Here is a 15,704-nt window from a genome sequence, read left to right on the forward strand (position 1 = left end):
ACTTCTGCCCCTTTTCTTTACTGGGCAACTTAGTCACCAGTTTGACTAAAACCCTTGTCCCACTTCGGTGACTTTTTAGGCGACTACAGGCGACTAGGCTGTCGCCACATGGTCGCCGGGGTGTTACCTGTAGAGCCGTGAGTAGTCTCCAAAGAGTTCTGGTTGCCGCTGGATTTTCAGAATATTGAAACATTTTCGGCGACAGTGGGTTTGACGCCAATGAGCGTAGCTTGAGGTCTCCTGATGTAGGTGCTGTCGTAGGTTGTCGCCAGGTGACGTAGATTGTTGCCGGTACTGACTTCAGTGATTTCCATTGGCAACTACCTACATCAACCTACGTCAACTGGCGAAAGGTACCGGAGTCAAAACCGGAGGCCAAAATGACGTGAATTGTCTTCAGTTGTCTTCAGTTGTCGCCGACAGGGTCATTGCTTGTCATAGCTTGTCGCGGGTGGACGTAGGTTGACTTCGGTTGTCGCAGGTTGTCGCCTGTGTAGTCATAGCTGGTCGTAGGTGGACGGCCTACTCGCGACGATTGGGTCGCCGGTTGTCGGTAGCTTGCCATAGCTTGACGTCGACTAGGTGGTAGGTTGTTGTAGCTTGTCGTAGACATTGTCGTAGGGGGGTCCACTTGCCATTTTATCGGCGACCTGCTACGACTATGACAGTCGCCCGCAGTCGCCTAAAAAATCGCTGAAGTGGGACAGGCCCTTTAATATTGATGAAGAGATATTGAAGGAGCATCACACACAATTGCAGACTCTGAGGTCAGTCTCTGACAATGTCCAGCACTGAGGGGATTAACAAAGGAGCCAACACTATTATTCGTGGAATAATCACAGAGGTTTTTCCTATTTTGCAGGCTTCTGTTAAACATGTAGAATCCTGACAGCTATCTCATTCCCATATGATGAGCAGCCCAGGGCCCAGCTATAACTCTGCCACCTTGAAAAAATGATCAACAGCGTCCAGTTCATCACAGGTTCTGACCTCCCCACCATCAAAGCGATTTACAGGAATCACTGCCTCAAAAGGCCAGAAAGCATCATCAGAGACCCACACCACCCTGGCAACACACTCATTAGAAACTAGAGGTATGAAAAGGTATAGAACAAATCAGAGTCAGCACCGATGACTCAGGGGAGGTGGAGCCCACAACGGTCCATTGTTTGCTGTGAAAGAGGTGATAAGGAAGGTGTAAGAAAATGAAATTAGCACAATGACTAGGGTGGGGGAGGGACGAAGAGAGAGGGAATGCAAGGGTTACTAGAAATTAGCAAAATCAATATTCATACCGTTGGCTTCTAAGCTGCCCAAGCGAAATATGAGGTGTTGTTCCTTCAATTTGCATGTGGCCTCTCTACAACAGTGGAGGAGTCCCAGGGCAGAAAGGTCAGTATGGGAATGGGAAGGGGAGTTAAATGTTTGGCAACTGGGAGATCGCATTGGCAAAGGAAGACTGAGCACCCTATCTTCCCCTCTCATACTTTTATATACTTCTATCAGGAAAGAATGGGATGATTAAAGATAAATTCCCAGTCAAAGTTATTTCAAGTGCTTTGGAGCTCAGCCACACTATTAAAATAAGGCTGAGCACAGAAATTACAACACGGACACTGAACAGAACATACTCCTTCCAGCCAGGATCCTGACCAATCAGGAAATCTTGGCCTAGAACATGAAACATAGAACATAGAGCAGTAAGTACAAGGACAGGCCCTTCTGCCCACAAAGTCTGTGCCAAACTTGATGCCAAGACCAACTCTTATCTGCCTGTACATAATCCATATTTCTCCATTTCCTAGATAGGCACAAAATGCTGGAGTAACTCAACGGGTCAGCTAGCATCTCTGGAGAAAAGAAATAGGTGCCGTTTCAGGTCGAGATGCTTTTCAGACTATCTGAAGAAAGGACTTGACCCGAAACGTCACCTATTCCTTTTCTTCAGAGATACTGCCTGACCTGCATAGTTACTCCAGCATTTGGTATCTATCTTTGGTATAAACCAGCATCTTGGCTAGTTTACACCTTCCTTCACATTTTCTCCATTCCCCGCATGTCAATGTGCCTATCCGAAAGTCTCTTAAATGATACTATCATAACTGTCTCCACCACCACCCCGGCAGCTTTTTCCAGGTACTCTATGTAAAATATTTAAAGCTTGCTCCTCTCACCTTAAAGCCCTGTTGTGTTTGATTTTTCCATCCTGGGAAAAAGGTTCTGACTGTCGACTATCTATTGGCTTATGATTACAGTTCTCTTGGGATCATGATTGTGTCATCAATGGAACAAACTCTTTTCCTTGGTGAAACATTAGACTGCAACATTAGACTGTGGTCTTGGAACTTCCACATCATTTGTTTTCAGGGCTCAAGAAGAAATCTGATAGATTTCTATTTGCTTAGAAGCCCTGTCTACAATTATTCTCCTCTCGCAAGAGAAAACATTTAAAAACAACAGACAAAATGTACATGTAACGAGCAAAACAATTCTCTTTCATTCACTGTGTTTTATTTTTGATTTTTTATATTAGCAGTTGGGAATAGAAAATGAATAAGGTCAAAGTCACAACATGAGCTGGCAGTTTCACTGAATCTTCTTGACTGTAAGATGTCTGAAGATCAAGGCCTCAAAGCTGGAACAAAACCTTGGGTGGCACAGTGGCACAGTGGCACAGCAGTAGAGTTTTGTCTTACAGCGCCAAAGACCTGGTCAATCCTGACCTCAGGTGCTGTCTGTGTGGAGTTTGCATGTTATCCCTGTAACCGCGTGGGCTTCCTCCGGGTGCTCTAAGAAGAATAAATTATTTTTCCAATGTTCTGGTCAGCATTTATTTGCAGATGAACTAATCAATCATCTTATCTGTGGAATATTCAAGATTGGCTCATATTTATATATTTAACACCAGTCAACATAATTGACTACGTACAATAGTTTGGAGAGATGTCATGTTCTCAGTTGTGATAGCATTGCTTGTTGGTATTGCTTATACCATAGATAATTATCATGAAATAATTTTACTACATACCATGTAGTAGTGCAGAGCAATTTCTTTAGTCTTCAGAATTTAGAGATACAGCACGGAAAGAGGCCATTCAGCCCAAGAAGTCCGCGCCGAACAACGATCACTCATGAGTAACATACACTAGCACTATCCTACACACTAGGTACAATTTTACTAAAGACAATTAACTTACAAACCTATACATCTTTGGAGTGTGGGAGAAAACTGGAGCACTCGGAGAAATCCTATGCGGACACAGGGAGAACGTACAAACCCCATCCAGACAGCACCCGTGCTCAGGATCGAACTCGAATCATTAAATTGTCTCCCGTTTCTAGGTAAAATTAATCCACCTCAAAAAATAGCTTCAGTTTCATGGCAATAAATCATCAAGCTTCTTTTATGACCCTCTTAATGTTGCTAAAGTGGATTGTTCCAGGGTTTCCACGGTAAGATTAATATTTAATGAAGATTTCAATAGCAGTGAATGAAACTATGCACATATGCTTGACTCTACTTGACTAAAGAGTGACATACATCCACTTATTCTTGACGACTCAGCTTTGTTCAAGGTAAATATCAGTGTCAAAGAAATATTCCAGAAACAATATTACATTTAAAGCATTCCCATGGGAATATTTCTACATTTCCATTTCCATAAGAGTAAATGCATCGTTCCATTTGGTTAGCAGTGAAAGAGTAGGTGATAGAAACAAATTTCTGGAACCACCTACGTTATTAAAGCCATTAAGTGCTGCAGAGGACAAGGATTTCAATTGCATCTGAAACCAAATGTTAAAATGACACTGCCTGTGGAGACATGCACCATATTGTCCCAGTGACATCATTTTTACACATTCACCTTACATAGACAATAGGTTCAGAAGTGGGCCATTCGGCCCTTCAAGTAAGCACCAACATTCAATGTGATCATGGCTGATCATCCACAATCAGTAACCCCGTCCTGCCTTTTCCCCACATCCCTTGATTCTGCTAGCCCTAAGAGCTCGATCTAACTCTCTTTGGAATGCATCCAGTGAATCGGCCTCCACTGCCTTCTGAGGCAGAAAATTCCACAAATTCACAACTCTGTGTGTGAAAAAGTTTTTCCTCATCTCAGTTCTAAATGGCCTACCCCTTATTCTTAAACTGGTTCTGGACTCCCCCAACATCAGGAACATGTTTCCTGCATCTAACGTGTCCAATCCCTTAATAATTTTATATGTTTCTATAAGATCCCCTCTCATCCTTCTAAATTCCAGTGTATACAAGCCCAGTCGCTTCATTCTTTCATCATGTGACAATCCCAACATCCTTGGAATTAACCTCGTGAACCTATGCTGCACTTCCTCAATAGCAAGAATGTCCTTCCTCAAATTACGTTTAGGACGCAGCCCAATACATATTGGTTTTGCATTAGCACAGTGTAAGTGTGAGTAATTATAAGAGTCTCAAGCACAGTGGGGTGGCACTGTGGCGCAGCAGTAGAGTTGCTGCCTTACAGCACATGGGAGCCGGGTCCGATCCTGACTGCGGATGCTGTCTGTACGGAGTTTGCACATTCTCCTTGCGACTGTGACCTGCTTCTGTATATTGTCCCTAGTGTGTAGGATAGAACTAGTGCAATAATTCAATAGTGCTTTATTGCAAGGGTGATTGCTGGTCAGCACAGACTCGATGGGCTGAAGGGCCTGTTTTCAAGTTATATCAATAAAACTAACACTTATTGGGATTCCAGCCCCAGCATTTCACCAATGATACCTTGGGGAAAAAAAGCTGATATCTCCTATGGTAATTCATGGTCATCACAGTAAATTTTTCTGCATTTTCTTGGCAACTGCTGTTTAAATACATTAAGATCACAAATAGAACAAAAACAGGCGAGAAAATGATCTACAGCATTAGCAAATCAGCTAATCAGTAGTCCATTTATATCCCGCCCAACATTTTACTCCAAGTCACTGGTAAAGAAAACTGATTAGTAGGGGAGGGAGAACTTCAATCAACTATCCAGGTTTTGCATTAGTGCTGATGACCAATTTCGCTGCAACACTCTCCTGTTTCCATATTTATATCTATCCAGAATACATTACAGAGCAGGATGAAGCTGAGTTGGATAAAAGCAAATCCTAATTTCGTATTATAATGTATCTTAAATCAATATAGTTCTGGGAAGTTATCAATATTTTCATAGCCTGAGTGCTTTTCTGAGAACTTGTTCTGATCCTAGGGGAAATTAGCATTGGCTTTCTCCCAATTAACAATTTAATTTTGTTAAGCAACGCTCTGTGGTTCAAATACTGCTCTTTGCTGAACTCCCTCAACTCTTGATTATTAAATGTATTATTCTGAAAGATGGCATTAGAAAAAAATGTGCAGTACAGAAAATGAATTATATTCATCATGGAATGAAGAAAAAGTTTGATTTCCTACTCTTTTAACTTTCTCCAACTTTTTACGGTCTGCACCGATTTTCTTCCTTTCATATTAGTAATGGGGATCATGACTTTGGCTGTCCCCCTTGCCCTGTAGAGTACTGTATAATTTGTGCCATGCGCACAGACTAATTTCATTATTGTCTCATCCACCACCATGTCAAGGACACACTATAGATCCATCATCATTCATCTCAGCAGCAGGTGACCTGAATCTGAAACCTCACGGCCGATATCCTCACTTTGCCAATGCTGTCAAACCACATGATCAATCCTGGTTTGGTCCGGTGGGCATGCTGAAAGAAGCACCAAAGATAGATACAAAATGTTGGAGTAACTCAGTGGGTCAGGCGCCACCTATTCCTTTTCTCCAGAGATACTGCCTGACCCACTGAGTTACTCCAGCATTTTGTGTCTATCATCTGCAGTTCTTCCCTACAAATGCTGGAAGAAGCAGTTTGCGATGTCTGAAAATGCTGAGGTGCCAGCCTTGGGAAATTGCTAAAAAGGAAACAATGGTGGGTGTGGGAGCTTGCACATTACTGAGGCCACTATGATTGCAATCTTAGAGCAGAGATGTTATTCTGTGGGGCTTCGTAACTCCCAGGATTGTTGTTTCTGATATGACAGGGGGCTGTTAAAGCTGTATGTCTGTAAAGTACAGTCAGCTGTCAGCCAGCTGCACAGCTGTTTAACTCCTGCGACTTTCATCCTCGATGACTGTATTCAAAGGGCATCAATCACCCTATATAGATAAGGAAGCTTCCAGAATCTGGAAACTGCAAGATTCCAGCATCTGCAGTTGCGTCTCCATTCTACTCTAAGCATTCAGCAATGAATTCAGTGTCAAGGTTCTGTGTGAATATCCAGTGCCTTTTAGTTGGTAGTAGGATGGTTCAGTTGCTTGATAACAGCTGGGAAGAAACTGTCTCTGAATCTGGAGGTGTGCGTTTTCACACTTCTGTATCTCTTGCCTGAAGGGTGCGGGGAGAAGAGGAAGTGACTAGGATGAACAAACTTGCCAGCATGTGGCAATACCTAAACAATCTTAACACATGGCTGAAGAGAGACACGTGACATTCATGCCACAAAAATGGTAATCATCTCCAACAAAAGAGATTCTAACTACCTATCCTTGACATTCAATGGCATTACCTTTTCTGATTCCACTGTCAAGAGCTGGATATGATGCAACAAGTGATTCATCTCCTCAGACCCCAAACCCTTCCCGCCATCTACAAGGCACAAGTTTGGAGTCTGATGAAATAGTCCACACTTCTCCGGATTAATGTAGCTTTAACAGATTTCAAGAAGCTGTAAGAAAAAGTAGCCCATTAGTTTGGTCTCCTTTCCATCATCCTAATGAAGGAAAATACAAATAGTGCAGAGAGGTATCACGGTCGATATGGGCAAAGTGAAATAAATGGGCCTGTTTCCCTGCTGTAAGATTGTATTCTATTCTAGAACACAAAGTACTGGAGTAACTCAGTGGGCCAGGCAGCACCTCTGGAGAAAAAGGATGGGTAACCTTTCAGGTCAGACCATTTCTTCAGACCCTTCATGTCCCTTCAGTCTGGAGAAGGGTCCAGACCTGAAACATCACGTATCCATGTCCTCAAGAGATGCTGCCTGACCTGTTGAGTTACTCCACCACTGTGTTCTATGCAAGACTCCAGCATCTGCAGTTGTGTTTCCATTCTACTTTTTCTCTCTCTAAGCATTCATTCCCTACTCCACTGGCATACAGTGGTCGCATTGTGTACCATCTGCAAAATGCAACGTAATTCTCACTCAGGCAATTCTGGCAGCACCTCCCACGCCCTCGACCATTGCCACCAAAAAGGGCAAATGCAGCAGACACATGAGAACACCAACATCTGCAGATTCCCCTCCCAAGTTGCACATCAAAAAATATCACCAATGCTGAATCTAAATTTTTAAACTCTGTATCTAACAGCACTACAGGAATACATTTACTAGAAATGGACTGCAAGGTTTTCAACTGGCAGCTCACTATCACCCTCGCAAGGACCATTAAGGGTGGACAATAATTCTACACTTGCCAGCAATGCCCAGATCCTGAAAAAAAAAGTATTTTTTATTAATATATATTTTTTCTTGGTTGCTCAAGTAGAAGAATTAGCTATCACTTGATGTTATATCACCTTGACATGGAAGTCTCCACCTGAGGGAGGGAATTTCTCATTATAGTGAGGTTAACAATGCTTATCATTATTTATGCTCAATTTGCAAAATAACCTCAGACATAAGAAATTACAAAGATAAACTTAAAAGTTAGGATAGACACAAAGTGCTCATGTAACTCAGCAGGTCAGGCAGCATCTCTGGAGAAAAAGGATGGGTGACGTTTTGGGTAAGGACCCTTCTTCAAACTGAACATAGGGGTTGGGCGGGGGAGGGAGGGTGAATAGCTGGAGGCCAGGACCAGGGCCATTCAAGGACTGCCACAAATTACCTCAGACAGGCCAGTGCTTGGTAGGTCCATTGTTGGCTAGGGAAGGTGTGATCACAAGAAAAACAATGTGGAGAACTGTGGAACTGGTAAAACGACAAGGGTGGAGGAAAGGGAGCAAGGAGGAAGGGAGAGGGGAGGGGAATGTAAGAAGAAGTTACTTAAAATTAGAGAATTCAAAGTTCATTCTGCTGGGCAAAAACAGTATATCCATTTAGGATGAACAAGATACTTCAAATTAAATATGAGTGGCTCTCTGTGTAACTGAAGATATATTTGTACACTTACAACCTGTTTGCTTCTGTCTTGAATTATTTAGTTCACGATTGATGATGCGGAGCAGCATTCCAAAATTGATTCAGTGGAATTTGTCATATTCTTTTTCTTTAACTGATTGTCCTCAACTAATTCTCCTCAATTCTCTTTGTCACTCTATTTCCACCATTCCACATCAGTTCTCACCTCAAATTTCAAGAGTCAAGGGCAAGAGTCAAGAGTGTTTTATTGTCATATGTCCCAGATAGAAAAATGGAATTCTTACGAGCAGCAGCACAACAGAATATGTAACCATTGTACCCTGTAGACAATATCATAAACGAGAAAAACAATTTCAGTGTAAAATCTCATGAAACCATGACTCAGGATTGTTGTGTTCATTTATGTTTCCTTTTGATTCCTCACCCATTCTATCAAGTTCTTATTTGTTAACTGTATGTTTGTGTTGTCATTTGTGAGTGGAGCACCAAGACACATTCCTTGTATATGCACATACTTGGCCAATAAACTTATTCATTCATTCATTCATTCATTCATTCATGAGTCACGTGTTAGCCTTGGGCAGTGTGGCTGATGGAAGCCCCGCACCTGTATAAGGTGTCAAAGTTGCAAAGATAGACACAAAATGCTAGAGTAACTCAGCGGAGCTGGAGAGAAGGAATGGGTGACGTTTTGGGACCAGAAGAATGGTCTCGACCTGAAACGTCACCCATTCTCTCCAGAGATACTGCATGTCCCACTGAGTTATTCCAACGTTTTGTGTCTATCTTTGCAACTTTGATACCTTATAGAGGCAGTGGATTTTTGATCTTTAATCTACACATCAAAGTTGCAAAGTTCATCTCATCCCCTGTCCAGATGGATACATTTACAGCAGGAACCACTGAATAGCAGTCAGCGCTTAATTCTGCCTTACACAGTTTGCATGTTTTGGAGAACATAGAACATTATGTAGGAACCATTTAGCGTTTATTAGTTATTTTTGCATATTATTATATTACTTTGTATCCTGCTGTATTTTTGGATACCAAGAGGTTAATATTATGCTTAGGTATGGACTAGAAGGAGCCAGGCGGGACCAGATCCTTAGAATAACTTGCTTAACATTTACATAATGATTTAGTGTGACAACGAAGAAACCTGTTGACAATAAGGTCAGCAAGAAGAATCTTAATTACAGAAGCTTGCTAAAATAATAAGATTTTAGTAAGTCATCAGTTATGTAGGAACGACGATAGGATATTAGATTTTTACCAATCACTACAAGTTAGCAACATTATAAATAAGTGAATGACAAGAGATATGTCAATATATTTTATTGCAACTTCAAATAAACGTCTAACGACTACATCGTGAAGATCTCTGTTGTTATTTATGTAAGAAAGGTATCTGCTCCCGTTTCTACGTTAAATGGTAAGCTGCTTTTTGTGCTTTATAAGGAAGACGAGAAGCTAGCTGTTACATTGTATTGCAATCAAATGCAAACACATAACATAAAATATATGTTTTATTTAAATTGGAGTGTGTTCGATCGTATAATTACCTGTATATGTAATTTATCATAGAAACATAGAAAATAGGTGCAGGAGGAGGCCATTCGGCCCTTTGAGCCAGCACCGCCATTCATTGTGAGCATGGCTGATCATCCACAATCAATAACCCATGCCTGCCTTCTCCCCATATCCCTTGATTCCACTAGCCCCTAGAGCTCTATCTAACTCTCTCTTAAATCCATCCAGTGATTTGGCCTCCACTGCCCTCTGTGGCAGAGTATTCCACAAATTCACAACTCTCTAGGTGAAAAAGTTTCTTCTCACCTCAGTTTTAAATGGCCTCCCCTTTATTCTAAGACTGTGATGACTGTTATCATCTTATGCACGCTGGTAATTCAGTGTTTAGTTTATAGTGTTTAGAGATATAGTGTGGAAACTGGCCCTTCGGCCCACTGAGTCCATACTGACCAGCGATCCCCTCACATTAACGCTATCCTACACACACTGGAGACAATTTCCATTTATACCAGCCAATTAACCTACAAACCTGAACGTTTTTGAAGTGGAAGGTTATTAGTTTAAGAACTAATAGTGTTTAAGAAATGTTTAAGAAGGCTATTAGTTTAGACTGTAACACTAGTTGTCATTTGACTGTCAATTGTCACTGGTGATGCATTCAACAATTTTAGCGATGCACATGTAGGGAACCAAGTGCCTCCATATCCAAGAAGGAAAGACTAATGCTGTACGGTGTGCCTCTCATTCCCTGCTGACTCATCACAAAAGAGGCTGTCAGAAATCTGATGCCACATGTCATCCCATTCTCAGGTAAAAGAGAGTATATCAAATATTTCCACATTTAGAGCATCACAATATTTTACAGTTTGCTTTATGAACAGTGTTTGGAATTAGAGCACCAGTTACCAGCTACCATAAGCAATAAAACAATGTAGGAAGAAAATTATGAGCACCAAGATTGCCACATGAGCTTTTAGTAATTTTTTTTTGTTTTCCATCATTGCAAATAAGCATTGGATTTGAGCGTGGGATGTCTATCATTGTCTTATATGTCCTCTCGGGAATCAGTTCTATGCTATTTCTTATGTCTCCAAATGAACCACTGCAGGCTGGGACTCTGGCACTGGCTCCTTATGCTGATGATACAGTTCTTGCTTGTTATTTAACAGAAGTATTTCTAAAATACTACCAAGAGAATCATCTTCATTGAATTATCCAATTTTAGCTAACCTTTAACTAACCATCCTCCCTCTCTTCCCCAAAATCCTGCCTCGTTTTCCTCATGCCCTCCTCCCCTGTGCCCCAACTGGATGTCCCACCTATTTCTTCCCTCCCCTCCTGTTACTTTCCTCCCTCTAGCTTCACAATTTGCACCGCTTCAATCCTGTCTCATATCTTCTGATTTTATCTCTGGCCTTTGTTCCAACCATCTGTCTATCAAACCCCCCTTCACCTATGTCCACCTATTACCTGCCACACTTAGTCTTGCCTCTTCACTCTTCCAGCTTTCTTCTGCCCTCCTTACAATCAGTCTGAAGAAGGTTCTCACTTATGCATGTTCACCAGAGTTCTGCCTGACCTGCTGAGTTACTCAAGCACTTTGTGTCCTTTTGTGTATTAACCAGCTTCTCAGTTCTGTGTTTCCACATGAATCATCTTCAGTTTGGCTAAATTAGATAATCAATTGCTTCTTGAATAAAAGTGACCAATGCCGTATTTTTTGGCATAACAAGAATGCTACATCTTTGCGTGTTATATTTTTAAATGTACACTTTCTCCCTGCTTCCACATTGCAATCCAAATATTTCTTTCTTCGGGTGGGAAGAGATATCCGCAGTATATTTAAAGAGATGGATTATTGCTACCAAAGGAATTTCCTATTAATATCGCTTCATTGCTCAGAAGCACCAAATTGTGCAAAAAACAAGAGATCGGGTTCAGATAAATGATTCAAAATGGAGCATGATTCTCAGAACCTAGGGACACTCCTTTCAAAATAGAATGTGACCTAATTTACAGGATGAGTATCTTTGGATATCCACATCAACAACCTTGATCCTTCTTCAATGCTGCAGCAAGCTTTCTGCTGGAATGGGAGACTGTTCAACCTACTTAATTTCCACTCCAGAACCAAGGTCACCCCAACTTCAATTTGTTCCCTTCATCGAACTGCAATGCATGGAAGATGCTTGCATATTGCAATAGCTCGCTTGGCCAAGTTCCAAGTCACTGTTGACTTGCTGCTGAAGCAAGTGAGAGAATGGGTTTTACATTTAACTGGCACAAAACCAAGATTCTCTATCAACCTGCTGCCATAGTACAACACCGACTATCAACATTAAAGATTCACGACAAGACTGGAGTGGAAGCAAGTTATCCTTGATCCTGAGGGACTGCCTAACAAAAGACCTTAATGAAACTGCTGGCAAAGGATACCTGCCTGAGGAAAATTTATCCCCACTAAACACACTATACAATTAGTCCAGCACTTTGTGTTCTGCCTCCAAATCATCCCATTGATCTCTGAAATGAACAATGAAAGGTAGAATGGGCCTTGGTGAGGTGGGGATGTGGCACAATAAAATTTGTAGGCAATTTCCTTAAAAAGACAGACTTGTGGAACTTATAGAACTGCAAGAAATCCCAAAGTGCTTTATATACATTGCAGTACTTTTACAAAGAGTTACTGTTGTCAAGTAAGGTAAATGATGGTGAATTTATCCCTGGATACTCCCACAATGAGCAAAGTAATCTCTGGAGTAACTGCAAAGTTGTTGGAGGTGCAAACATTGACCAGAAAAGTGGCTCTTCTGCAAGATGGCAGCTCATTAAAGGTGGCAGCTCAAGGAGGTAGGGTGGTAGAGAAGGCCTATGATATGCTTGCCTTCATTGCTAGGGGCATTAAATATAAGAGTCAGGAAGTCTTGATGCAGCTCTATAGGACTATGGTTAGGCCGCCTTTGGAGTAGTGCATGCAGTTCTGGTAACCCCATTACAACAAAGATGTGGAGGCTTTGGAGAGGGTGCCGAGGAGGTTTACCAGTATGTTGCCTGGATTAGATGGTTGCAGGGAGAGGGTTGGATCGACTTGGATTGTTTTCTCTGGAACATTGGAGGTTGAGGGGAATTTTGATAGAAGTATATAAAATTCTGATAGGATAGACAGTGAGATCCCTTTCCCCATGTTGGAAATGTCCAACACTAGAGGGCATAGCTGTAAGGTGAAAGGGGAAAAGTTTAATGGGGATGTACGGGGCAAGATTTTTACACAGGGGCTGGTGGGAACCTATAATGCATTGCCAAAGGTGGAGGTGGAGGCAGATACAACCATAGCTTTTAAGAAGAATTTATATAGGCACGGGTATATGCAGGGAATGGAGGGATATGGATCACTTGCAGGCAGATGAGATCAGTTCAGCTAGGCGTCATGTTCGGCACAAATATTGTGGGCCGAAGGGCCTGTTCCTGTTTTCTGTCTATCTGGAGTGTCATAGGTTAGCAACTCTTCCAAAAGATGGCACCTCCAATAACGCCACATACACTCAGTACCAATCTAGAGTGTTGGTAGAATTGATTTAATCGACAAACCAACCTGCACATGATCTATCAGCTCTGGTGAATTTAAAGCACAATTTGAACTTTATAATTTTCATGGACAAATGATCCTACAATTTCATGCTTCCACGGTCACTTGCTAATAAGAAAAGCACTTTCCTTTTCGATCTGTCACTTTGTAAAATGTGCTCCCATTGGAAATGTTTTTTCTAAGCTGAGCAAAGAAATTACTCTAAATTCCCAGTGAAAGTTAGTCGTGGCTTTGACATTACACTAGCACTTAATTCATTCAACTAAGAAAATTGCAAGCTATATATAATTTACATAAATTACTGGAGGGTAGATAAGGTATTTAATATTGAAAGTTAACCATGCTTGTAAACCAACCATTCAACAGGTAGCATTTACCATCCTTATGACAGATTATTCTCTTTGATTCATTTTCAAGGTGTTTGGCCGTGAAATTTAGTATAGTTTAGTTTTGATACAATGCAGAAACAGGCCCTTTGACCCTCCGAGTCTGCGCCCTCCGGTGATCCCTGCTACACCAGCACACACTAGGGACAATTTACAATTTTTACTGAAGCCAATTAACCTACAAACCTGTACGTCTTTGGACTGTGGGAAGAAACTGGAGCACCCGGAGAAAAGCCACGTGGTCACAGAGAGAACATACAAACTCTGTACAGACACCCGTAGTCAGGATCTAACCCAGATCTCTGAAGCTGTAAGGCAGCAGCTCTACCGCTGCATCACTGTCCCGCCCTATGTCATAGAAAACTAGTGTGCAAATGCTTAACACAATATAATCCCTCGCTTCACTATTTTACCAATGCAGTTCTTCTAAATTGGTTTATATATCTATCTCCTGTACACAGCGTAAACCCCTTTACTGAACATAATATATGAATAAGACACATTGATTTGTAAGAGATACTTGCTAAATTGAAGACTTTTAATTGTGTAGATTATTGTGGAGTAGTTAAAGTAAAGTCCGGAAATTGGCAAGAATCCACTACACTTCAGTGAGTCATCTGTGCATATTCAATTAATAGGTCCACTCTATGTGTCACACTTGGTTCAATACTGAACTGTATTATTACAAAAAAAATACAACAAATCATAAAAAGTCACCATTAAATGAATCATGCTGATGTTCAGAAATATAAATGTATTGGGAACACCCAAGCTAAATGAGCTAAATCCAGCAACGCTTTTGACCACTGAAACTTCAGTTCAATGGTTACCCTCCAAATATTCATTGTAACCAAGGCACGTAGAGAGGTAGAGAGGTGTCTGTGTGACAACTGACCTCCCCCACAAAAGGTTTAATGGATTTCCCAGCTTGCCACTTGCTGTCCTAGACACATGCCAAGCTCTTACAAGGAGTGTCATTGCAGCAATACTGAGGCACTACCATTCAGAACAAACATCTCATCTCTGACCCAACAGTACAACTTTCTAAAGAAAGACACAAAATGCTGGAGTAACTCAACTGGTCAGGCAGCATCCTGGAAAACATGGATAAGTTTGTCATTCATAGGGACCGGTAACTCACCCGAAGGCTTGTTCGCCGCGAGGAAAGGTAACTCTCTTGAAGGCTCATCGGATAGCGTAACCAGGAGGGAGCTGGAGACATCGGACATGAGCAGCAAGAGGTGGTAGGAGGGTGAACCGGGGTAATGCTTCCAATGCCTTCAAGGTCGGCTTCAGGAGGTGTCCCCGGGACACAAAGATGGCCAGATGGGAAGAGGAGAGAGTCTGGTGAAGGGTCTCGACCCGAAACGTCACCCATTCCTCCTATCCAGAGATGCTACCTGTCCCGCTGAGTTACTCTAGCTTTTTTTGTCCATCGATTCAATTTGAGATACCAGCTATCAAGATAGATGTGTATAGTAATTCATTCTTCCCTCGCACAATTAAAGCATGGAATAATCTTCACCCTACTATAGTTACTCAACCAGACGTAACTAAATTTAAGGCAGCTCTTCTCCAAGAAGCCCTTCTTGCTTAAGTCCATACTCCGCCACCTCCAGTTTAAATTCCATTTGGAATATTTTGGAGGACCAAGAACCAAGAACCAAGAGGAGAGAGACGTCAGTTCGAGTGTGTGGGCCAACCGGACTTTGGACTTTGGAAATGGCGCCAATAATAGTGGCGTCAGTTTGTGCAGTACACATAAAAACAATGTCACTGTGCAGTAGCATATGTGACAAATAAAGCACCATTGAACCATTGAGGTGGCGTCACCTATCCATGTCCTCCAGAGAAACTGCCTGACCAGCGGAGTTACTCCAGCATTTTGTCATTCCTTGGTAAAGCACCATCTGCAGTACCTTGTTACTCCAGTACAGTTTTCTATTAAGGTCAGAGAGTCTCTAAATTTGATTCAAGTGGAAGATAGTTACTGAGGTGACCATACAGAAATGGCTTTCAGGAATTTCATTAAA

This window comes from Rhinoraja longicauda, chromosome 7 (genome assembly GCF_053455715.1).
Source record: "Rhinoraja longicauda isolate Sanriku21f chromosome 7, sRhiLon1.1, whole genome shotgun sequence".
NCBI lineage: Eukaryota > Metazoa > Chordata > Chondrichthyes > Rajiformes > Arhynchobatidae > Rhinoraja > Rhinoraja longicauda.